Source organism: Trachemys scripta, chromosome 7, assembly GCF_013100865.1.
Source record: "Trachemys scripta elegans isolate TJP31775 chromosome 7, CAS_Tse_1.0, whole genome shotgun sequence".
Taxonomy (NCBI): domain Eukaryota; kingdom Metazoa; phylum Chordata; order Testudines; family Emydidae; genus Trachemys; species Trachemys scripta.
This window is the reverse complement of record NC_048304.1, coordinates 49,265,193-49,289,335: the sequence shown is the minus strand read 5'-3', so window position 1 is coordinate 49,289,335 and position 24,143 is coordinate 49,265,193. Positions and strand designations below refer to the sequence as shown.

Here is a 24,143-nt window from a genome sequence, read left to right as displayed (position 1 = left end):
CTCCTCTCAGCCATCTCCCTTCTAAGGGAACAATCCTTCCAATGGGCCCTCTGTAGGGGAGCTTCGCCAGGCCCTGGGTCCTTCCCATCACCCTTCTCTGCACCTCTCTAACTCTGCCCTGCCCTTTGGAGCTGGGGGCCCCGGACCGGCACGCAGCACCCAGACGAGGCCGCACCGTTGATCACACCAAGATGTCAGAATGTTCTCCAGATCATTCTCCACCCCATGCCTTACATCTCCTGTCTTCTCCTTTGCTTTCTTGACTGCAGCAGCCCATTGAGCAAACAACGCTGCTGGGATGGCTGCAATGTAGCCAGGTCCCTGGCCTGAGCTGATACTGCTAATACAGGTTTCAGAGCGGTAGCTATGTTAGTCTGTGTCAGCAAAAAGAACGAGGAGTCCTTGTGGCACCTTAGAGAATAACAAATTTATTTGGGCATAAGCTTTCGTGGGCTAAAACCCACTTCATCAGAAGCATGGAGTGGAAAATACAGTAGGAAGATATATATATATACAGAGAACATGAAAAAATGGGGGTTGCCATACCAACTCTAACGAGACTAATCAATTAAGGCTATTATCAGCAGGGAAAAAAAACCTTTTGAAGTGATAATCAGGATGTCCCATTTCCAACAGTTGACAAGAAGGTGTGAGTAACAGTAGGGGAAAAATTAACATGGGGAAATGGTTTTTAGTTTGTGTAAGGACCCACTCACTCCCAGTCTTTATTCAAGCCTAATTTAATGGTGTCCAGTTTGCAAATTAATTCCTAATACAGGGTGAATGAGCATGAAGTGACTTCCCCATGGCCCCACGGAGAGTCTGGGGCAGAACTGGGCATGGAACCCAGGAGTCCTGTCTCCTGGCCCCCTGCTTTCACCACTAGCTCACACTCCCCACCCAGGCCAGGGGCCAGGACTTCAGATGCTTCCCAACTGCTCGGAGTCTCGTGGTAGTGTAGAACTGGGCCAGGGACCCGCAGGAACTGGCTCTTTGAGGCGATTTCCAGACCTGACACCCCCGCGAGCCCCTCTCCCCATGCTCCCTCAGCCAGCATTACGCAGCCTGTGCCTCGCTAGCCCTAGCAGGGAAACTGAGGCCTCAGCTGATATGCAAGAGATGGGCTGAGAGGATGGGCTGGATGAACTCCACTGCTGCCCCGGAGCTGCGTCAGGGCCGCGGGGGCCCCAGGACACTCAGCTGAGTTACCCCTTTGTCTCAGGGGAGGCCCTTGCCAAAGCAACCGGGAGAAGCAGAGCCCAACACGGCAACCCCGGGAGCTGCTGACAGGGATTCAGAGACTCCTAGGCCAGCCGGGTGCACCTGAGCAGGGGCCGAACTCCTGCCTGGCCCGGGCCAGAGGGCTGCCCTGCATCAATTCCTGATTGACCAAGAGCAGGGCATCAGGAGGAAGAGCTGAGCCCAGCAATCGGCACCCATGCTAGCTCCTGCCCACACAGTGCAGGTGAAATACCACAGCTGCCCAGGACGGCGGGTGTGTTCTGCACCGCGACTGGCACGGCTGTAGCCAACTGGGTTTGAGCAGATGGATGACAGGTTCCAAATCCGAGCTGGGGCTGATGCATTCACGCTGTGCCGGCTTTCTCTGGGGCGGCCAGTGGGAAGAGGAAGCCGGGGGTGAGGGGTGGCTCTGCTGGGATTTGGGAAGCTTTGAAGAGTTCCATCCCCTGGCCATACCCGGTAACACCCCACCCAGGCAGATCCAACCCTTCCCCCCTCAGACTTCAGGCTCAACCCCTCCCAAGCTCAGAACTCCAGCCTCGCTCCGTCACCCGTCTTGCCTAACCTACCCCTTCTTGCTCTCATTTGCTCTCAGCACCAGCACCAAAATCCCCACCCCAGGCCGAGCCCCCACAGCAGCTACTGCTGGCCCTAGAAAAGAAGAAGCTTTCTTCCCCTGTGGGACTGATCTAGCCCAGCCCCATCTGGCCACCCCTGAATATCCCCCTTAGGGACAGTGAGGCTCAACATCAAACTATGAATCTATTGCAGCCCTGGGAATAGAAGCCATGCCTCCTTTTTCATAGTCCTGTGTCCTAGCTTCTAGGCCACGCTGTCTTCTGTGGGGCAAGGGTAGAGTTAAGGCTATTCAGGCAGCCTTAACTTTGAATTTCCAAGCTAATATGCCAAGGGTTTTTTTTTTTTTTTTTAAGAAAACAACATTCCTTTGAAGTCCACCCCGGCTCCAGATATGCCTGGGAATCCAGTACAGCTTCTAGCTGTTCTGTACAGAGCCACTCAGTGTTAGTGAAAGTATAGCAGCTCTCAGGGACACAGCAGACAAAGCCTGGCAAACTGCAGCTCGGCTGACAACTTCAGAGATTTTGAAGGCCAGAGAGGACCATAACTATCATCTACTCTGACCTGCCCACCACAGGCAGCGAATTTCAGCTAGAGGTTCCTGCTCCACGTGTGTCATGTCTGGCTGAGCTGGGGAAAGACATCAGCTGCTGGACTGAAAGATGCTATGGGATGGAGAACCCATCTTGTACCGAGGGCAGCTGTTCCCGTGTGTAATTACCTCCCTGCAGAACATGTCTTAGGCCTGGGGAGGTGATGAATGTACCAAAACTGCTCTCAGAGCAGCAGCCCAAGGCAGCAAAACTACCCCATTCCCCTCCCCGTTGTGCCACGGTGCCACCTCTCCACTGCTCCTCGTCCGCACCTAACCGTGTCCCTGGCTGCCCCACCCAGACTCTCATCCCCTCCCTGGCAGCTGTCTGCCACGCGACTACACAGCCCCTGAGGCCAGGTTCTAGGCCAGTTCTCTGAAGCCCCTGTTCTCTGCAGTCAAAGGGCTGGGTCTCCCGCTGGCATGAATGGGGGGCACTCCGTTGATTTCCCTCCAGAGGATAAGGCCCAGGGTAGTTAGAAGGGGGCAGAAAAATGCCAGACCATCCCCCTGCTCTGCCAAGGTTGAGGCCTTGCAGATGGGTTTCCCCAGTGTCACTGATGCAGTCTGGGATTTTTCTGAGTGCCACTGTTTATTTCTGCTCCATACGCCAAGCGTGGGACAGTGGTGGGCCCAAACGGCAGGCAGGCAAGGCCCTTGCGAAGGAAGCTCAACCCAAGCACCAGTGCTCATGGCTCTGGAAGCAACTTCGCCCTAGTAATTGACTCTGCTTACAGAGATCAAAGCACAGAGCAAAACTCCCCTGCTGCTTGCAACAGCTCCCCCAGGATGAACGCGCATCACACAACTGCCAATAACCCACCATTCAACCAGTGCCAAAACAATGCACAAGGCTCCATGGAACAGTGCCATCTCGGGATGCCCATGTGGCTTTTTGTCCAGTCTAGCTTCATGTGACCCAAGCAATGGGACTTCTCCCCAACCAGATTTTATTCACCGCCCATCCCAGTCACAGCTGGGTGCCTTCTCCAGAGCTTATGACACAGAGGCCAGTGCTTCAATTTCCCCACTCTTCCGCATCCTAGCAAACCTTACTGGCCGTTCCTCTGATCTTTGCCTCGCATTTCCCTTTCTCGGGCTTCGCCTGTTTGTCACAGTCTCCTCCTCCCATATTATTTTCCTTGGGCCCCTTATGCCAACCTCCATCCCCGGTCATATGGTAGGAGCACATTTTACTAGGCACAAATTGAGCTGTCATTGCTACTCCCTTCCCACAGCGCTCACGGCTCAAATGCTCCTGTTTAGTGTCTGAGTAAAAGGTCCTTCTCGCAGGTTACGATAATATTTCTTCGCAGCAGTTCAGGAAATACCAGCCCTCCCCCCAGACCTCTCTGAATAGCAAGTGAGGGGCAGCGAGACCTATTTCAAATGCACCAGAGTGAATGTGATGTGCACAGACCGATTCCCCCCCGCACCCCAGGTCTGTGTGAAATTTGCCATGAGACCAGATCCCTTTTCGCTGTTCAGCTGGGCTTCATGGATGGGGAGTTTTGTTCCCTCATTGGCAGCCTTCCCAGAATGCAATTCATGCAGGCGTTTAGTTGGCGATGTGAACGTGGAAAAGAGAATGTCACCTGAGAGGCTGATGGGTCTTAAACAGCCATTAAAAAAGGGTTTGTTGCGAGGTGAGAGAGGGAAGGGAGGAAAATCAATAAATCGATGGAACAGAACCGGAGGTGGAAACCTGTTTGCTTTGCCTTGAGATAAGAGGCTGTGGGACAGCCAATGACTCTAACTCGGTGTGTGGAGCTGGAGCTGTGTACGTGTGCTTTGCACGTGCGTGAGGCTTTGAGTCCGTGTTTGTATTTGGGGGGGAGAGTAGCTATGTTCGGGAGGGTGCGTGGAATTGAATTTCTGGGTGTGGCACACACCTGGGTGTGGGGAAGTTTGTTTCCCTGGGCCGGGGCATCCGGGGTGGATGTGGCTGTCTTTGCATTGGTGTGGTAGATGAAATGATGCGGCTGGGTGAGCACGTGGCATGTGTGGGAGACAGATAGTTTGTGTTTGGGTGGCTTATGAAATCCTGGGTGTATCTGTGCCATCTGAGCCATCGTGTGTCTCTGCTCGCTCCTCACAATGTGAAGCCGGGTGGGCAGCAGAGCTGTGTTGTGTGTAGGTGGGAAAACTACTGCCCGCGGCAGGGCCACCCAGAGGATTCAGGGGGCCCGGGGTCTTTGCCGCCGAAGACCCGACACTTCGGCGGCGGGTCCCGGGGCAGAAGGACCCCCTGCCGCGGGTCTTCAGGGCACTTCGGCGGCAGGTCCCGGAGCGGAAGGACCCCCGCTGCCGAATTGCCGCCGAAGACCCGGAGTGGAAGAAGCTCCGGGGGCCCGGGCCCCGCGAGAGTTTTCCGGGGCGCCCGGAGCGAGTGAAGGACCCCGCTCCAGGGCCCCAAAAAACTCTCGTGGGGGCCTCTGCGGGGCCCAGGGCCTGGGGCAAATTGTCCCACTTGGCCCCCCCTCCCGGGCGGCCCTGGCCTGCGGGACCGTCCTGCCCGGCACCCGAGCTCCTGGCCCAGGAGGCTAGCCCTCAGCCCCTCCCCTGCTGTTCCCCCTCGCCTGCAGCCTCAACTCACTTGCTCTGCTGCCAGCGCAATGCTCTGGGCAGTGGGGCGGCGAGCTCCTGGGGCAGCGCAGCTGCAGAGCCCGGCCTGACCCGGTCTCTGTGCTGCGTGGTGGCAGGGATTGGATAGAGGGCAGGGGAGTTCGGGGTGGTGGTCATGGGGCAGGGGTGTGGATGGTGGTCAGGGGGGAAACAGCGGGTTAAATGGGGGCAGGGGTCCCGGGGGGGCAGTCAGAAAGGGGGGGTTGGATGGGGCGGCAGGGGGCAGTCGGGGCAGGGGTTCCGGGGGCAGTCAGGGGACAGGAGAAGGGGTGGTTGGATGGGGCAGGAGTCCCAGGGGGGAGGAAAGATAGGAGGTGGAGACAGGCCATGACCCCCTCCCCTAACTGGCCCACCATACAATTTATGAAACCCGATGTGGCCCTCAGGCCAAAAAGTTTGCCCGCCCCTGCTCTGGGGTGTGTGTCACAGAGCAAGGGACGTTTCAAACCCCACAGGCACGTTAAGAGCTCAGCCCGAAGCACCGCCCTGCCCCAGGTGACCGTTCTAGGTGCCCCATGTGGGGACATGGTGGAAACTTCTGGCAAAGGAGCCAGGGTTTTTACTTAATTGCCCTCCATGGCCCATGGCTCTGAGAGGAAAACGCTCCCCAAACAATTGCTCTGGTCCACGTGCCACTGCTCGTAAAGGTGCTCTGCTATTTTCATCTCCCCAGCCATCCAGGCATTTGCACTGAGCTCAGCCCCAGCCCCCGACCTCCTCCTCCTCTCCTGCTGGGAGTACGAGCCCCCAGTGCCCAGTGCCCAAGGCTGTCAGAGGAAGACTGGCCTTGGGGTGGCAGCAGGGCTGAGGGCTCAGTTCCCAGCCTCCCTCTGGGTCCTTGGCCAGATCCTGAGGCTCCTAACTCCCCTGGAAACTCGTGGCAGTTAGGAACCTAAACCCCGCTGCAGGTTTGGGTCTCGGTGGCAATGGGATAATCATTGCATGCTGCGTGTCTGTCAGCTCTCCGCACTGGGTCCGTCTCTCCCTGTGCCTGGGCCGCGCCCAACGCCATGGGGCCAGATCTCGGCGGAGAGCTCTGGGGCACTGGTAAATAATTAACTCTTAGCTCCGAAGCCTTCCTCAGCAGGGCTGGTGCTGTTGACCTGCGGCGGGAGCCCTGGGCCAGCTTTGTCCAGACACCCCCCACACGCAGCACTACTCCCCAAAGTCGCCTTTCTGAATGTGGGTTAGAATCGTGTCCTGCCTCGTTCTCCCTGAAATGATCAAAAACACCACAGCTCCGCTGTTGATCCTCAGCCCCAGCTGGCAGCCCCCCATTGCTCTTCCCACCCTGGGCCCCCCCTTAGGGTGACCAGACAGCAAGTGTGAAAAATCGGGACGGGGGTGGGGGGTAATAGGAGCCTATATAAGAAAAAGACCCAAAAATCGGGACTGTCCCTATAAAATCGGGACATTTGGTCACCCTACCCCCCCTGCCTAGGTCTGCCGGTGCCCCTCATTCCCAACCCGCAGCCCTTGTAAGCCCAGCCCTGGGCTCTTGCCCCAGCTCTGCTGGTGCCCCTCACTTCCGACCCACAGCCCCTGCTAGCCCGACCCTGGGCTCCCCCATGCAGCGGAAAGGTGAGCAGAGAATTATTTCAATAAAGCTCACAGTCAGCCCCTGCCGGGAAGGGCAGCTCAGCACTGCTCCCATGTCAGGGAGATCTCCTGCAAACCGCCTTCCCCAGCTCCCAGCACAGCAGCCATATGGGATCCTTGGAACCAGCCTGGAGCAGGCCCCTAGGTCTCATAGAAGTGCCAGGAGGGGCTCAGGGTTCTTTGGATGTGGCCCATCAGGACCGAACAAGAGGCTGATGTTGGCCCAGATCCTCGCCCAACTCCCATGGGCCACAGCAGGAATCTGGGACTTGCCCCCTGGTTTCCCCAGGCTTGCCCTAGGTGTGAGTGGCATCACCAGCCCTCATGCAGCGCCCATTCCCCCTCATCACCAGCAGGTGGGGGATGGGGGGGCGGAAAGCCCATGAGTCCCTGCACATTATCGATCTGTCTGTTCCCTGCACAGCACGTTCCCTGAGAGATTCCCACAGCTGCCGTTCCCTGGAACAAGCCCTAGTGCCTCTGGCCTGGCCACCCACCAGGGGTGGCTCCAGGCACCAGCGCAGCAAGTGCTGTGGGGGGGCAGCGTGCCGGTCGCCATGAGGGCGGCAGTCAGGCAGACTTCGGCAGCATGTCTGCGGGAGGTCCGCCAAAGGCGCGGGACCGGCAGATCACCCGCAGAAACGCTGCTGCATCCGCGTGACCAGCAGACCACCCGCAGGCGTGCCACTGAAGGCCGCCTGACTGCCGTGCTTGGGGAGGCAAAAAACATAGAGCTGCCCCTATGCCCAGCACCTGCTCCCCGTCCCAGCATGTTTGGATTATTTGCTGAGGGGGGAAGAGGCTAAGAGTGCAGCCAAGTTCTCCTCTAAGCCAGGGAGCCAAGCCGGCAGGCCCAGCATGCATTGCCAGGACTTGGCTAGATCAGGATGAAGACGGCTCCAAGTAACACCTGGTCTAGAGTTGCCATATTTAAACAGTGAAAAAAGAGGACACTCCATGGGGGCCCTGGCCCCACCCCAACTCTGCCCTTCCCGGCCCCTGCCCCTCCCAGCCCCCAGACCAACTCCGCCCCTTCCCCATCCCTGGCCCCGCCCCAACTCCGCCCCTTCCCGCCCCCATTCCAACCCCTTACCCAAGGTCTCCGCCCCAACTCTGCCCCCTCCTCTGAACACCCCATTCCCCCTCCTTCCTCCCGCCCCCGGGCTCCGGCTGCTGCTGCGCTGGGGAAGTTGCTTCGGCCCCCGCCGCGGTGGAGAGCGGCGGGAGCCGGGAAAGTTGGAGCCTGGGGAGGAGGCGGCTGTGTGCTCCGTGCCCCGGCAGATCGGGGGAGTTGTTAGTTTTGGCTTTGCTGCAGCCACTCGCACTCGGGGTCCCCTTACCATGCCTCCCCATTTTCCCAGACATGGTTGGCTTTTTGGAAATTCCTCCTGGACGGGGATTTAAGGACCAAAAAGCCGGACATGTCTGGGAAAATCTGGACGTATGGTAACCCTAACCTGGTCTCCAGAAGAGTTTAAGCCATTGGCATTGCTGCCCAGTTTCAGACTGGCGTTAATGGTGCAGGACAAGGCCTGACTTCCCCCAGGGCCTTGTCTCGCCTGCAACCTAAGGAGGGAGGTTAACACATGCTAACTAACACACCTGGAACCTCCCGCCTAGCCCTTAGCATGTGCTGAACTGCTTCCCTCCTGCCTGGCAAATCTGGGCTGTCGTCAGTTCCATAAAGTTTCAGGGTGGAAGGGCCCATCAGATCGGCCAGTCTGATCTTCCGTATAGCCTGGGCCACTGACCCCACTGGCTCCTGAGCCCAGGAACGTCAGTGAGACCAAACATTTCAGTCCTCAGGGGACTATGCTGTGCCAGAGGCGAGACTGCGGGGCTCCCACTGCCCAAGGCCATGCCACGGACCGGCTGAGAGATGCCCAGAGGAGCAGAGCAGGTGATCCATGCCCCCCGTGTGCTAGCCACATGGCAACTGGCATGAGAGAACGTCACCCTTCAAATCTGAGTCTGGACAAAGCCTGGGGGTTTGCTTTGCTTCTCTGCAGGTAACAACCGTGGCTTCAGGTGCTGGCTGGGAGGCCCTGATGAGTCGCCAGCCCTTGGGCACAGCTCAGCCTCACCCCTGCTTTTAGCTTAATTTATTTCAAGTTGCCAGGGCTGACAATGAGTGTTTCTCATGCCAGTGCAGGGAAAAATCATGTCCCCTCAGTTGGGGAAAGTGAGGCACAGAGCAGGGTGAGACTTACTCAAGGCCATGGAGCCAGGAACAGAACAGGGATGGGTTACCACTCCCTGCCAGTCCAAATAAAATGTTCACATGAACATTCTTCACCGTGTTCTAATTCAGAAGCTTTACCTGGCCTCAGCTGCATGTTTCCACAATGCTGTCTCTTCCCCACCATTCACTGGCCTATGGCTACCTCTGTACTCATAGATTTGGGCCCATTAGGTGCAGGTATAAGCAGATGCAACAAGTTGTATTGAGAGGTGCCTTTTACCACCACATTTATCCTGAATGTCTGTAGGGTCCTTGAGAGCCGGCCCAAGCCAGAACTCAACTCTAAGGTCTGGTCTATACTACCCGCCTGAATCGGCGGGTAGAAATCGACCTCTCGGGGATCGATTTATCGCGTCCCATCGGGACGCGACAATCGATCCCCGAATCGGCGCTCTAACTCCACCAGCGGAGGTGGGAGTAAGCGCCGCCGACAAAAAGCGGCAGAAGTCGATTTTGCCGCCGTCCTCACAACGGGGTAAGTTGGCTGCAATACGTCGAATTCAGCTACGCTATTCACGTAGCTGAATTTGCGTATCTTAAATCGACTCCCCGCTGTAGTGTAGATGTACCCTAAGAGCCAGATTCTCAAATGCTCAAACCCACAGCCGGGGCCAGGTTTTCAGAAGTTCTCCGGCTCCCCACATGTGGCAAAAGGGCTTTTCTCTTTGTAGTCTGCACTATCCACACCCCATCCACATAGACAGACACGGCGCCCAGGTCACACGGTGGAACAGTTCTTTTCCCATCCACGAGAGAGTGGCAGCACACACGGCCCTCCCAGACCACTCATTTCAACTGGAAGTTGCAGAAAAACTGTAACTGTGTTTCGGGGAAAATGTAAGAAAAAAACCCTGGAAAATGCATTCCCGGGGGAGGTGGGACTTTTTTTTCATTTTTCAGTGAACTAACTTTAAATGAAACTATTCTGCACTCATCAAAGGAATTTGAAAAGTTTTAATGGGGAATAAAACACCCCACATATTTTCTCACTTTTTTTCACACTGGGAGGAAACGACAAAAAAGTGAGAGACTGTGTGTGGGGGGGGTGGGGGTGGGGGGGGAATTATGGCCTATGGGATCAAACATATTACAGCTGAATTTTTTATTTTTTTTACCAAAATGATTTTTTTTATTTTTTGAGAAGGTTTTCCCTTTGGCCAAGCCCCCGTTTTTCAGCCAAATAAAACGTTCACATAAACATTCTTCACCATGTTCTAATTCAGAAGCTTTGCCTTTTTCCTAGCACTTCTCACCCAAGGATCTCAAAGAGAAAATACCAGAAACTCAAGGGCTCTCCACTCAAGTGGAGACAGATAGAACAAGAACCCAGGGTGGGAAGTTAAAGCCAGACAAGTTCAATGTAGAAATAAGGAACAATTTTTTCACAGTGGAGGTGGCTGAACAGTGGAACTAATCCCATGAGAAATGCTGGCTTCTCCATCTCTTTGATCAAGGCTAGATCGTTTTGTAGTAGGCACCCATTAGCAGAACACTGGTTATTGGCTTCAGCGAGGAGTAATTGGTGAAACTCTCAGGTCAGTGAGATACAGGTCAGACTAGATGATTTAATGATTCCTAATGGAATTAAAATGAATGAATCTTTGGGGGAAAGTGCTTCATTAATCCTCACAACTCCATCGTGAGACAGGGCAGTTTTTGGGTCTCCATTCAGAGATGGGGAAACTGAGGCACAGAGCAAGCAAAGTCACATGGGGAGTTTGAGCCAGGAATATAACCCAGGCGTCCTGGCTTCCCCTCCCGGACCTACACTCACACCGTGCACCATGGCCCGGACAATTTGTTTCAGTGCATAGCAGGGAGATAATCCCACACAAAGCTTGTTGTTTGAACTCATTAGACCTGGCTCGCTTGCCCTCCATTCGCACTTCACATGCTGTCGCTTTGTTCCCAGGCAGTACCAGCTCCCCTACTTCATTCTCCCTGCTGAACCGGGCTCAGGTGCTGTCCCCTAGCACCTCTGGAAAGCTCCTGCTTTCTGCCTCAGTTCCTCTGTGAGGGCCCAGTAGATTTAAGCCAATGAGCTAAAGGTGACCAGTCCTTGGTTCTCTGGATGCTGGCCAGGCCCTCAATGGCGCTAATGTTCTAGCTCTTGGCGCTGGATAATTCTTCCCCTCTCTACAATGCTGCTGAGTGCTGGTATGCCCGGCCAGCTGCTCAGTGCGCTCCTAGGGGAGATGTTTTCCCTGCAGAGTTAGCTGATCGGTGCCTGGATCTGAGCCTAGCCCAGGTCTGAGACCCTGGCTCAACCCAACCCAGGTGTGAGCAGCCCCCCGGCAAAGCCCTGCACCCTGTGTGGGGGGGTTGCTAGGATTTCTGGGGGACGTTGCCTGCACTGCTGGGCTGCAGGGAGCTGAGCCGCTCTGGGGTTTGTTCCCAGTGACGCACGGGAGAGCTTGTCTTCCTCTGGGCACGCGGGGGTGCGGGGGAGGCGCTGGAGGACTAGCAGCATGGGAGTGGTCTAGCCTGCGTCCTCACTGCCCCAGTGCAAGCAGCCCCTGGGCTCTAACCCACCCCCAGCCAGACCAGCTAGCCTGGGTTCAAAGCACCACCAAGCTCGGGTCAGAGGGGCTGTGTGGGGCCAGGCCAGCTACAATGAAGGCAGACCCAGTGCTTCCAGGGCAGCTGGGATCAAGTCCAGCCACTAGTGTCACAGGCCACCCTGCCTTATCACTACATCCAGAAACTTACTATGGTCCACCTTCACCCCAGGTAGGTTCCTTTCCCCCACTACTCCCATGGGAAGGCTGTTAAAGCAGCAAAACTTTTAGGTATAGACAAGGCCTGAGTCTGCAGAGAGCCTGAAACAATAGCTCCCAGATGGGTGAACTGCCCCTCTCATCTTAACCTAAAGAATGTGGGATATGGCCTGGGACGAGGGCTTCAGGGGGCAACTAGGGCTCTGGAATGCCTTAAATTAGATACTCCCCACACAAACCAGGGGTTGCCCAATGAAATTAACAGGCAGCAGGTTTAAAACAAACAGATGTAAGGACTTCTTCGCACCACACACAGTCACCTGTGGAACTCCTTGCCAGGGGATGGTGTGAAGGCCAAAACTATAACTAAGTTCAGAAAGAATGAGATGAGTTCCTGGAGGATAGGTCCATCAATGGCTATTAGCCAAGGTAGTCAGGGATGCAACCCCATGCTCTGGGTGCCCCTGAGCCTCTGACTGCCAGAATCTGGGACTGGAAGACAGATGATGGATCACTGGATAATCACCCTGTTCTGTTCATTCCCTCTGAAACACCCGGCACCAGCCACTTGCCAGAGACAGGACACCAGGCTAGAAGGACTATGGGTCTGAGCTGGGGTGGCTGTTAGTCCTTACATGCATGTGGGCAGATGGATCCCTCATTGCTCCCCAGGGCTCCTGGCCCCCTAAGTTTTCCGTCAGAGCACGTCCCGTGGGTGGTTACTCACTAGCCCTGATTCCCAGGCCTCTGTTGGCAGAGGCTGCGTGGCATCTCACAGGGAAGACTCCACAAACAAAGCCATGATTTCCCCTAAGCCCTGGCAGGGCTCAGTGACTCGCTTGGCAGAGCCGCATGGCCCACTGGGCTGAGAAGGCCTCAGCCCAGGCAGCCCGGCCCCAGGCATAGGAGCCAGGACAAGGGGGTCGATTGGGGATCTTGCCAGGACGGGTCATTTGGGGTGAGGAGGTGTGGCCTAAATGTCCCCCCAGGTGTGACTGCCCCATGCTTCAATGGGCCCTGCCTCAGCTGGGAGGCAGTGGGAGCGAAGGGGGAGCGGAGCCCGAGGCTTAGGGATCTGGCTCTTGTGGGCAGTGGGTCTTGCCAGGGTGCCCAGGCCAGGCTGGGGTGACGGCAGCCTCGCTGGGCACAGCAGTGCCAGGCCAGTGCCAGGCTACCCTGTCTTTCTCTCAGGCTATCAAAGTAACCTCTACTTCCAGCAGAGGGGAGGGTGTAGCCTAGCGGAGAGAGCACCAGGCTAGGAATCAGGAAACTGTGGGTCTATCCTTAGCTCTGGCCTTCTGGCGGACCTTGGGAGAGTCATGGCCCGTCTGTGCCTCAGTTTCCCCTTCTATAAAATGGAGGTGATGGCTCTGGCCACCTCGGGAAGGCGCTCTATCATTGGAGGGGGGTGAGAGTGCAGCTGGAATATTTAAATCCCACCCTCATCGCTGGCTTTAAAAGAATCCTTGATTCTGATGTGATGCTCAGGCTGGGCTCCAGCCAGGTGGTGCCCGCCCTGCCCAGCTCAGCCTGGGCTCCTTGCTGTGGAGTGGCAGCAGCCAGGGGCTAGGGCACCAAGCCACTAGCCAGGACACCTGGGTTCCTAGCTGCGCTGTGGCCAAGCCTTCACCCTGCTCCACAGCACCAGTGGTGATACCTGCCCCTCCCCTGGTAAAATGCGCTGGGATCAGCGAGGAAGAAGGACCCTAAAGCTAATCAGGGCTGTGTCTCTTAACACCCAGCTATCTATACAAACCCAACCCTTCCAGGCCGCCGGCTCAGCACCTGCCCTGCTCTTTCGCTGCCAGCGAGGAGCTGGGCACGGGCAACTCCCAAGAGCCCCTGCAGTGCTGGGCCTTGCTCCCACTAACACAGGCACTGGCATTGCCTCAGCAGCTGGAGAGCAGCAACAAAACTCAGAGTTTTGCTGGGCTTGGAACCTGGCAGGGCTGGCAGCAAGAGCAGGAATCGCTGGATCCCAGAGAGCAGCTTTTGGTTGCTCAGCCAGTAAGTAGCACAGGGCAGTCACCTTCAGCCCCGCGCAGACAGACAGACACCTGGGCTTTGTCTACACACACAGCGCCTTGGCTTCAGGGGTGGGTATTGGTCGCTGCAAAGAGCTGGGCACAGCCTCTGATTTCAGTTTAAACCAGGCCGATAGCAGTTTAGCTGCAATTGGCCAGGAACCTGTTTCAGCCCACCTGAAACAAGAGCATCTACATGGGGGGGAGAGGAGGGGAGGGAAGAAGGGAGGGGGAGTTGCACTACTTTGAGAACTGATTTAAGCTAAACCAGTGCAGCCTGCGGCATGTAGACAAGATCTAACACACACACAGGTCACCTCCTTGCTGCCCAATCCAGGGCTGTTTTTACACCGTGGGGGCTAGGAAAGCCTAGAGGAGACAAGGCAGTGTAGTTTTTACCTTGAGGGATCATGGGCTGGGGAGGGTGGCACGGGGTACAGGTGGCACAGGGTACAGGTGGCATCTGGCTTTTGGTGGCAGCACCCCTCAGCCTCTCTATCTGGACTGCTCACCGGAAGAGTGCAGAGAAGCAGCTGATGGAGTGTTTGGCCTCAGTAGTAGGCGCTGCTAGCCAAGCCATGCTATTGCCCCCGGCTGGTCCCCTGCCTGGAGGCTGGCAGAGCTCAGGAGGAGGCGGAGGGGCAGCTTTGCGGAGGGAGAAACACTCACTCATCTCCCTTCTCGTCATAGCTGAATCCCTGATAATCCGTCTGCCCTGGGGCCCGGGAAGCAGAAACATTAATGGCAGTAATCCGGCTTTAGCACCAGGCACTTGCCCAGCTGCTGGGGCTGCGTGTGGCTGGCCAGGTACCCAAGCGCTGGCCTACGTGGTCAGTAGAGTCTAGGAAATGCCTGCAACTTCTCATTACCTGCCCTGGTTTGACCATGGCATGCTGCGGATCTATAACCCAGGCAGGCAGCGTGGGTGTGCAGTGAGCCCAGGACATTGGGTCCTATTCTTGTCTCTGCCACTGCTTCGCTTGGGAGTTATTGCTCTCTGACTCAGTCTCCCCAAACGGGCGGGCTGGGAGGCTACATTGTGCCTACTTGTCGCTGGCGTAAGGAGGTGGCTGGGCAGAAGCTCAGCAAGGCCCAGAGAGCTGAACAGAACTTGCCTGAGGTCACGTAAGCAGCAAGGAATAAAACCCAGGAGTTCTGGCTCCCAGCCCCCCTACTCTAACCACTAGCTGACACTCCCTCCCAGAGCCCTGACTCTCAGTCCTGCACTCTCACCCACGGGCCGCAGTCCCCACCCAGAGCCAGGAAGAACCCAGGTGTTCAGACTCGCCCAGTGCTCTAACCACTAGACAGTGCTTCCGACAGGTGGAAGAATATGGCTGATTGTTGACTCGCTGGGTTCCGAAAGTTGGGTACCGTCCAAAATCCAGGTTTAGACACCCAGGCAAGAGGCCCAATTTTCAAACATGCTAAACGGACCTTGAGTTAAACGGGCGCAGTTACTGAGGTGGGGGCCTCAGGACCTCTGAAAAGCAAGACATTGAGGTGCCTACTTTTGGATTTAGAGCAAAAAGCCTTCACATGCCTAGTTATTTTGCCCTTCAGTGGGACTTATGGAGTTTTGAAATATTCACCCCCTCATGGTTGAAGTTTAGGGACGCCAGTTTGGAAATCTTGGCCCACTCAGTGCTGCAAACTCTCAGGATTTGACCCCAAGTCATGCTACCTGGTGTGGTTTTCTTAAAGCCCCAGCTCCCAGAGTCATGTGATTAACATCAAATCTATAAAAAGCAACAGAGGGTCCTGTGACACCTTTGAGACTAACAGAAGTACTGGGAGCATAAGCTTTCGTGGGTAAGAACCTCACTTCTTCAGATGCAAGTAATGGAAATCTCCAGAGGCAGGTATATATCAGTGTGGAGATAACGAGGTTAGTTCAATCAGGGAGGGTGAGGTGCTCTGCTAGCAGATTGCAACTACACAGGAAGAAGAACTCCACATGGACTCCTCCTGAGGGTCGAAATTACAGTCTGGACCTATACATAGAATGCTTCCGCCGACGTGCACAGGCAGAAATTGTGGAAAAACAACATCGCTTGCCTCATAACCTAAGTCGTGCAGAACGCAATGCCATCCACAGCCTCAGAAACCACCCTGACATTATCATCAAAGAGGCTGATAAAGGAGGTGCTGTTGTTATCATGAACAGGTCTGACTACCAGAAGGAGGCTGCCAGACAACTCTCCAATACCAAATTCTACAGGCCGCTTTCCTCAGATCCCACTGAGGAATACACTAAGAAACTGCACCATCTACTCAGGACACTCCCTACACTAACACAGGAACAAATCAACATACCCTTAGAGCCCCGACCGGGGTTATTCTATCTACTACCTAAGATCCACAAACCTGGAAATCCTGGACGCCCCATCATCTCGGGCATTGGCACTCTCACTGAAGGACTGTCTGGATATGTGGACTCCCTACTCAGACCCTACGCCACCAGCACTCCCAGCTATCTCCGTGACACCACAGATTTCCTGAGAAAACTACAATGCATTGGTGACCTCCCAGAAAACACCATCCTAGCCACCATGGATGTAGAGGCTCTCTACACAAACATCCCACATACAGATGGAATACAAGCTGTCAGGAACAGTATCCCTGATGATGACACAGCACAACTTATTGCTGAGCTCTGTGACTTTATCCTCACGCACAATTATTTCAAATTTGGTGACAATATATACCTCCAGACCAGTGGCACCGCTATGGGCACCCGCATGGCCCCACAATATGCCAACATTTTTATGGCTGACCTGGAACAACGCTTCCTCAGCTCTCGTCCACTCATGCCCCTTCTCTACCTACGCTATGTTGATGACATCTTCATCATCTGGACCCATGGTAAGGAGGCCCTGGAAGAATTCCACCATGCTTTCAACAGCTTCCACCCCACCATCAACCTCAGCCTGGACCAATCTACACGGGAGGTCCACTTCCTGGACACCACCGTACAAATAAGCGATGGCCACATTAACACCACCCTATACCGAAAACCCACCGACCACTACGCCTACCTTCATGCCTCCAGCTTCCACCCCGGTCACACCACACAATCCATCGTCTACAGCCAAGCACTGAGGTACAATCGCATCTGCTCCAACCCCTCAGACAGAGACCAACACCTACAAGATCTTCACCAAGCATTCTCAAAACTACGATACCCACACAAGGAAATAAAGAAACAAATCAACAGAGCCAGACGTGTACCCAGAAGCCTCCTGCTACAAGACAGGCCCAGAAGAGAAATCAACAGAACTCCACTGGCCATCACCTACAGTCCTCAGCTTAAACCTCTCCAACGCATCATCAGTGATCTACAACCCATCCTGGACAATGATCCCTCACTTTCACAGACCTTGGGAGGCAGGCCAGTCCTTGCCCACAGACAACCTGCCAACCTTAAGCATATTCTCACCAGCAACCACGCACCGCACCATAACAACTCTAACTCAGGAACCAACCCATGCAACAAACCTTGATGCCAACTCTGCCCACATATCTACACCAGCAACACCATCACTGGACCTAACCAGATCAGCTACAACATCACCAGCTCATTCACCTGCACGTCCACCAATGTTATATATGCCATCATATGCCAGCAATGCCCCTCTGCTATGTATATTGGCCAAACTGGACAGTCACTACGCAAGAGGATAAATGGACACAAGTCAGATATCAGGAATGGCAATATACAAAAACCTGTAGGAGAACACTTCAACCTCCCTGGCCACACAATAGCAGATGTAAAGGTAGCCATCTTACAGCAAAAAATCTTCAGGACCAGACTCCAAAGAGAAACTGCTGAGCTCCAGTTCATTTGCAAATTTGACACCATCAGATCAGGATTAAACAAAGACTGTGAATGGCTATCCAACTACAGAAACAGTTTCTCCTCCCTTGGTGTTCACACCTCAACTGCTAGCAGAGCACCTCACCCTCCCTGATTGAACTAACCTCGTTATCTCCACACTGATATATACCTGCCTCTGGAGATTTCCATTACTTGCATCTGAAGAAGTGAGGTTCTTACCCACGAAAGCTTATGCTCCCAGTACTTCTGTTAGTCTCAAAGGTGTCACAGGACCCTCTGTTGCTTTTTACAGATTCAGACTAACACGGCTACCCCTCTGATACTTGACATCAAATCTAAATCGCCCTTGCTGCAGATTAAGCTCATTGCTTCTTGTTATTCTCGTTCTGAGGAAATATCCGTTTTCTTTTTTGGAAATATTTCTAGCCCTCACAGCTACAGAGCAAAAGCACAAAAATGTGACCCCTGCCCCTGAAGGGCTCAGAACTAAAAGGGAAAAATAAGAATTTAAAAACATGATTTTGAAAAGTCTTATGATTTTTCCACCAATCTCATGATTTGTCAGGTGGCTGCAGGTTGCCAATTCTGCCTATCACAGCTAGACCGGCTTGCGAATGTCACGAGCTCAGACAATGCGACTCGGGACGATTACTGGTTCCATAGGCCTCTTAGCCAACCAGGTAAACACCACGAGCCCATAGGCATGGGAACTATGGGCGCGGGGGGGCTGCAGCACCCCCAGGTTTTACGCAGCATGCCGGCACACAGGGTCCTGTCTGCTGGTCCTGTGCCTGCCCCCAGCTGTGGCCACAGCCTCAGCCCCCTTACCCTTGTCTGGGTCCCTCCCTCCTGGAGATATGGCCCTGCTCCCAGCCCCAGCTGGGGGGGGGGGCACAGATGGGGTAAGGGGCCTGGCTTTCAGTACCCCCACTATTAAAAGTGTTCCAGCACCACTGCACAAGCCCCACAATGAAGAACTTACAAAGATGCCAAATCAGCTCCAATCAAACAGGATGAGTTTGCATGTCAGAGATTGAGTAGAGTTGATTTCACATTGCAGAAAAATGGTCTACAGCAGGAAAGCAGCATGGTCTAGTGGATAGAGCACTGGACTGGGACTCAGGAGACCAGGTTCTCGTCCCTGGCTCTGCCAAGGGCCTGCTGGCTGACTTTGGGCAAATCATGTCCCCACCCTGTGCCTCAGTTTCCCCACCTGTAAAACAAGGATAACGGCACCGAACTCCTTTGTAAAGTGTTTTGAGATTTACCGCTGAAGAGTGCTAACTGGAACTATTAGAACAAACCGAAACCAAAACAATCTCATATCCCCAGCTGAATTTTTACCTCCAAAGAAGAGACCCAGTGTTTCTCAGAGACAAAGAGACTTTCAGGCCAGATGGGACCATCATGATCATCTAGTCTGACCTCCTGCACATTGCAGGCCACAGAATCTCACCCGCCCACTCCTGTAACAGACCCCTAACCTCTGGCTGAGTTACTGAAGTCCTCAAATCATGATTTAAAGACTTCAAGTGACAGAGAATCTACCACTTACACTAATTTAAACCTGCAAGTGACCCATGTTACAGAAGAAGGAGAAAAGCCCCCAGGGTCTCTGCCAATCTGACCCGGGGGGAAATTCCTTCCTGACCCCAAATATTATGGCCATGTTTCCCAATTCCCAAACAAAACACTTAGTTACCATAAAGCTGCGACTGGCTGCCTGCCAATCTCCTGCCCAGCTGCCTTGCAGCCTCACCTCTGTCTGAGTTCTTGTGGGTGGGGTGGCAGCAGTGGGTCTTGGCAAGGGGGCTGGAGGAGGTGAGGGCTGAAGCTTTATGGATCAGTTCAGTGACCGTGCTCCGGAGGACCTTTTCAAAGCTCCAAGTGGGAGAGGGAGCCTGGAGACACTGGCGAGACAGCAGGCATGGGGTGAGGCTGGCAGCACGGGCGGAGACAAGGGGCCAGCAGGGCAAGACGAGATGGCGGGAGGCAGTGGCAACATGGAGCGGGTGATGTGGACAGACCATGGGAAGACGGGCACGAGGAGAGGAGGGGTGGCATCCAGATGGGAGAGCCGGCATTGGGACCCGAAGAGAAGGCCGGATCTGAGAAACAGCATGGAGGAAGTAGTGTCGGGTTGTGGAGCGCGGGGCGGGCTCTCATGGGATGGGGAGGTAGGGAGCTGGCTAGGGAGAGGGATTGGGGGAAAAGCCAGGGGTCCCATGCTGGCCAGGTTAGAGCTAAGCTGCTGGGAACCAAGAGGAGATGACAGAAAGAGAGAAGCTGAAGGTACGTCCACACTGGAGCCAGAGGGATAATTGCAGTGTGGGCTCCGGGCGGTGCTGACCTCAGGCGGCTCCCGAGAAGCGGCCACATGTCCCTCTGGTTCCTAGGTGGAGAGGCAGCTAGGGCACCGCCTCCGCCCACAGGCACTGCCCATGCAGCTCCCATTGGCCACAGTTCCCAGCCAATGGGAGCTGCGGAGCCAATGCTCGGGACAGCGCCTGCAGGCGGGGGCAGAGCACACAGCCCCCCAGCCGCCCCTCTGCCTAGGAGCCCGAGGCACATGCTGGCTGCTCCCTACTGTGCCGCCAACTGAACTTTAATAGACCAGTCAGCAGTGCTGACTGGAGCCACCAGGGTCCCTTTTCGACCGGGTGTTCCAGTCAAAAAACAGACACTGGCAACCCTAGACTCGCTCCGTAGCCCAAACGCTAGAATCTTGGAAGGGGAGGTCCCTGGTCAAACCCCTTCTCAGTTGGCAGAGGGGCAAACTGAACCTGGAGTGCCCACCTGAGTGCCCTAAATGGATCATCCACCTCGCCTGGAGTTAGGTAGGCGTCTAAGTCATTCCTAAAGAAACAACTGAGGCCCCTCAGCCAGCTGGCTCCAGGCACTGGAGGCCTCCCTTCAGCCTTCATGCTTCAGGCCAACTTCTAACTAATGGGGTTAGGAAGAAACTGATTCTTCCATAGCTGTCATGAGGGGGTCTCTTGCACCTTCCTCTGCAGCAGCTGGTGCTGGCCCCCATCAGAGACAGGACAGCATCCTAGACTGATCTGGGCTCTGAGCCACTCTAGAGAGCCCCATGTTCCTCATGGTCAGTTTTCTACCTTGGCTTCTTTGCTAATATTCCATTACTTCTTTTCTGTCAAAGTGGCCTGAGAATGAATCGCCAGTCACATGGATGGAGAAATAAGCTTCGGGAGCATCTGACCTCATGGCTTAGACAGCCCAGCTGTTTAACCTCTAGGCTCTAACACTTGCCACATGCACCCTAGTGCTACTGAAGGCTGTTACACTGTGCCGTTAGTGGCAGTGTGCAGGTGCAGTGCTTGCAGTCAGTGCACTAGGAGGTGCTGTGCCTCTGAGATGACCATCTTCCGTGGGCTCCCCCTTGTGGCCCTGGGGGGATAATCAGAGGGGGTGAACCAGGGCACTTCCAGCCCTATCCTGGGACACTGGCTGGCATCAGGGGAGTAGCGGTCACAGCCCTGCTTTCCCCTGGCGCTGCCACCCTAATGTGATTGCACAAGGGGGGGTGGGGATCCTTCCTCCCCAGTCCCCTTAGCAGATGTGTTAGGGTTAGAGACAAGCCAGCCAAAGGGAGTGTGGCAGAGTGGCCAGAGACTCAGAGAGCTGTGTTAGCTTCCTGGTTCTGCACTGGCCAGGTGAGTGATCCTGGGCAAATAATTTCACCTATGTGCCTCGGTTTCCCCATCTGTAAAATGGAGATAGTGGGCCTAGCTGCCTGCGAGAAGCACTCTGAGATCTGTAATGAAAAACTCCAGTGCTTATTAATGATCCCCTGGCACCTGAAGGCCACAGGAACAGAACGGGAACAAAAAGGGAAACGTGAATAAAAATCAATCTCAGGGCATCTGAGTTTCAATGGTGACCTTGGTGTGGACCAGATGAGTGAGTTGGTGGTCTCGCATCTTTGATGGAATGTGGGAAGAATTTTCCTAAGTGGTAGCAATACATGTTGCTTCGTCTACAACCAAAGCTCCAACTCATGTGATTTCCTGTCTGATGTGCAAGCAATTAGATCAGTGCGACAGCACTGAGGGGGAAAGCTGCACACCCACCCTCCCCCAGCCACATACACCTGCTGCAGGAAGCCAGTGTAAACACAGAACCCGCCCCACCAACTGCTGGGCAGCCCCTCTTCCCCTGCTCATTCAGCCCCGGCAGACACAGGGGCTGGAATCTGTGTGTTGCCCCTACACTGGGATTTATAACCTTTGGATTTGTGTGACTGCAGCCCCATTGGCCCACCCTGCCCATTTGCCCATTCCTGTACAGACTGGCAACCTCGCCCGTTCAAGGGGCCTTCCCCCAAAGCCATGTTCACCAAGTCCCACTCCAGCCCATTCCTGTCTGCCTCCTACACTCCCTGCAGCTTCAAGTGGGACCAGGCTTCCCCTTCTCTTCCTAGACTACCAAGCAGCGTTGCTGAGTGCTGCAAACCAGCTGATGGGTCACTGCCCAGAGGTGGCTGCATTTTGGTGGTGGGTCAGCAATCCTGGTCTCCAGGAGCTATGGGCTCTTTGAGATTTGCCGTGCCAGGCAGGTGCTAGAGAAATGCAAGGGATTATCCTCACTGGCTGGTTCTGTCCATAGCTAGGGCTCAGCTGGCCCCCCAAGAGTCCCTAATCCTGGGTCTTGCCTGTAACCCAGCAGTGAGCCATAGCCCTGCTCCCACCCCCGGTGCAGTCAATGGGAGTCTTTCCCATTTGCGCTGGGGGCAGCTGGGCTGGGCTCTGATTCAGGCAAAGTCCAGCTGGGCAGTAGCATAAACACTGATCAGTGCCTTCGCTCTGAAAGGTTGTTATCTGGATAGGGGAGAGGGGGAATCTCTGTTACCACAGTTACGAGATTGGCTTAAACGCCAGGAAATTTAAAGATTTAATCCATTTTGGGCTTTCTCCATTCCCCTCCCAGTTTTGACCCTTTAGGGGTCACGTTCTCTAGCTCTTCTCCACTAGGGCCAGATGCTTACTGACTTATAAAAATACCATCTGAGATTCTGACCTAATCCCAGGACTCCAGGAGTTGGGGCTTTGAGGAAAAGAAACACCAAATATTACAAGATGGGCCATAAAATCAGGGGAGTTGGGCAGCGGTTTTACTCAGTTAGACCCAGCCAACAAATAGGCCGATAACGAGCTCATTCCGGTGTGATTCAGGAGTCAGTGCAATGACAGCCATGGGTGTGAAACCAGCACAAGATGAGGACGCGGGGCACCAAATCAGCAAGGCTGTTTTGCTCCCTGCTGTGACACTGCACCCCATATTCTTCATAGTGATATTATTATATGCTTATGGCATAATTAGGATGCATTTTATGCCAGATGGTTCATGTAAGATGTCATTGGAAAAGTTATGATTTGCTGAATACATTTATCCTATTTGTATGCATGTATTATTTTGTATCTGAAGTTATGAAGATTGACTATGTATCTGTATTTCACATGTACTTACACCTGCCCACTACGCAGGATGCTTCCAGTCTAGATAGCTGGTGGGGAAGGGCGTATTCAGTGTAATGGGCCATTAGGAAAAACAGTAGGCCTTAGGAGAAGCTTATCCCTGGCCTGGTGAGCCTTCGGGAGAATGCTCCAGACAGTCTGTAAGTAATGGCTGCTATGACTCAGCAAGGACATGTGAGGAGACCACATGACTCTGGACTCCATCTTGGGATGTCAGTGTTTTCCCACAAATTGAGTTTTGGGACAAAGGGTTCCCGCCGTATGCTAAAGCTATATAAGGCAGGGAGTGACATCATCTGTTGTTCTTCACTCACCACACCAGGACTCCTGGAAACACTTGAGGAACAAAGACTGAACTGGGGGAAGTGCTGGACCCAGGCTATAGGGATTTCTAGTTTGTGTTTGAAAGCTCTGGGGATTCCAAGCACTCAGTGTGCACAGACAGCTCGAGCCACAAACACCCTTTGCCTGGAAGAGACCACAGCTCCCCTTGGAGAAGCCTAGTGCTGCCAGCTCCCTGGCACTGGGGCCAACCCCACGGGGGAAGCTGCTCAGAGGCTGGGCCCAGGGCACTCCAGGCCTTCATGAGTGCTCTGCTCCAGTTAGACTCCTGTGTTAGCAGAGCCCTTGATAAATAGCACTGGGACTGCACAGCACCACGGCTCAGCTGGCCAATGCTGGTACCATAGGCATGTGCAGCACATTTCATTAGGGTGTGCACCCAGGGAGCCCCACACTAGCCCCACCCTGCCCCCATCCACTCCCTCTTACTTCCCACCCCCTGACTGCCCCCCTCAGAACTCCCAGCCCCCCTGCTGCTTGTCCCCTGACTACCCCCTCCTGGGACCCCTGCCCCTTACTGCCCCCCAGAACCCCACCCCCTATCTAAGCTTCCCTGCTCCTTGTCCCCTAACTGCCCCCCTAGGACCCGACCCCCTACCTGTCCCCTGACTGCCCCAACCCTTATCCACACCCCCACCCCCAGATAGACCCCTGGGACTCCCACAACCCCATCCAACCACTCCCCACCCCCTGACAGCCCCCCACCCAGAACTCCCAACCCATCTAAACCCCTCTGCTCCCTGTCCCCTGACTGCTCCAATCCCTCTCCCCACTCCTGCTCCCTGACAGCTCCCCCCTAGAACTCCCAACCCCCCCCCGCTCCTTGTCCCCTGACTGCCCCCTCCTGG

The 24,143-nt window shown here is 54.8% G+C and overlaps 1 protein-coding gene across 1 annotated transcript in view; it reads right to left on the bottom strand.

Moving 5' to 3' along the window:
• SLC38A3 (solute carrier family 38 member 3) overlaps positions 1 to 24,143 on the bottom strand; it is a 79,489-nt gene that overhangs the window by 45,405 nt on the left and 9,941 nt on the right. The window lies entirely within an intron of this gene.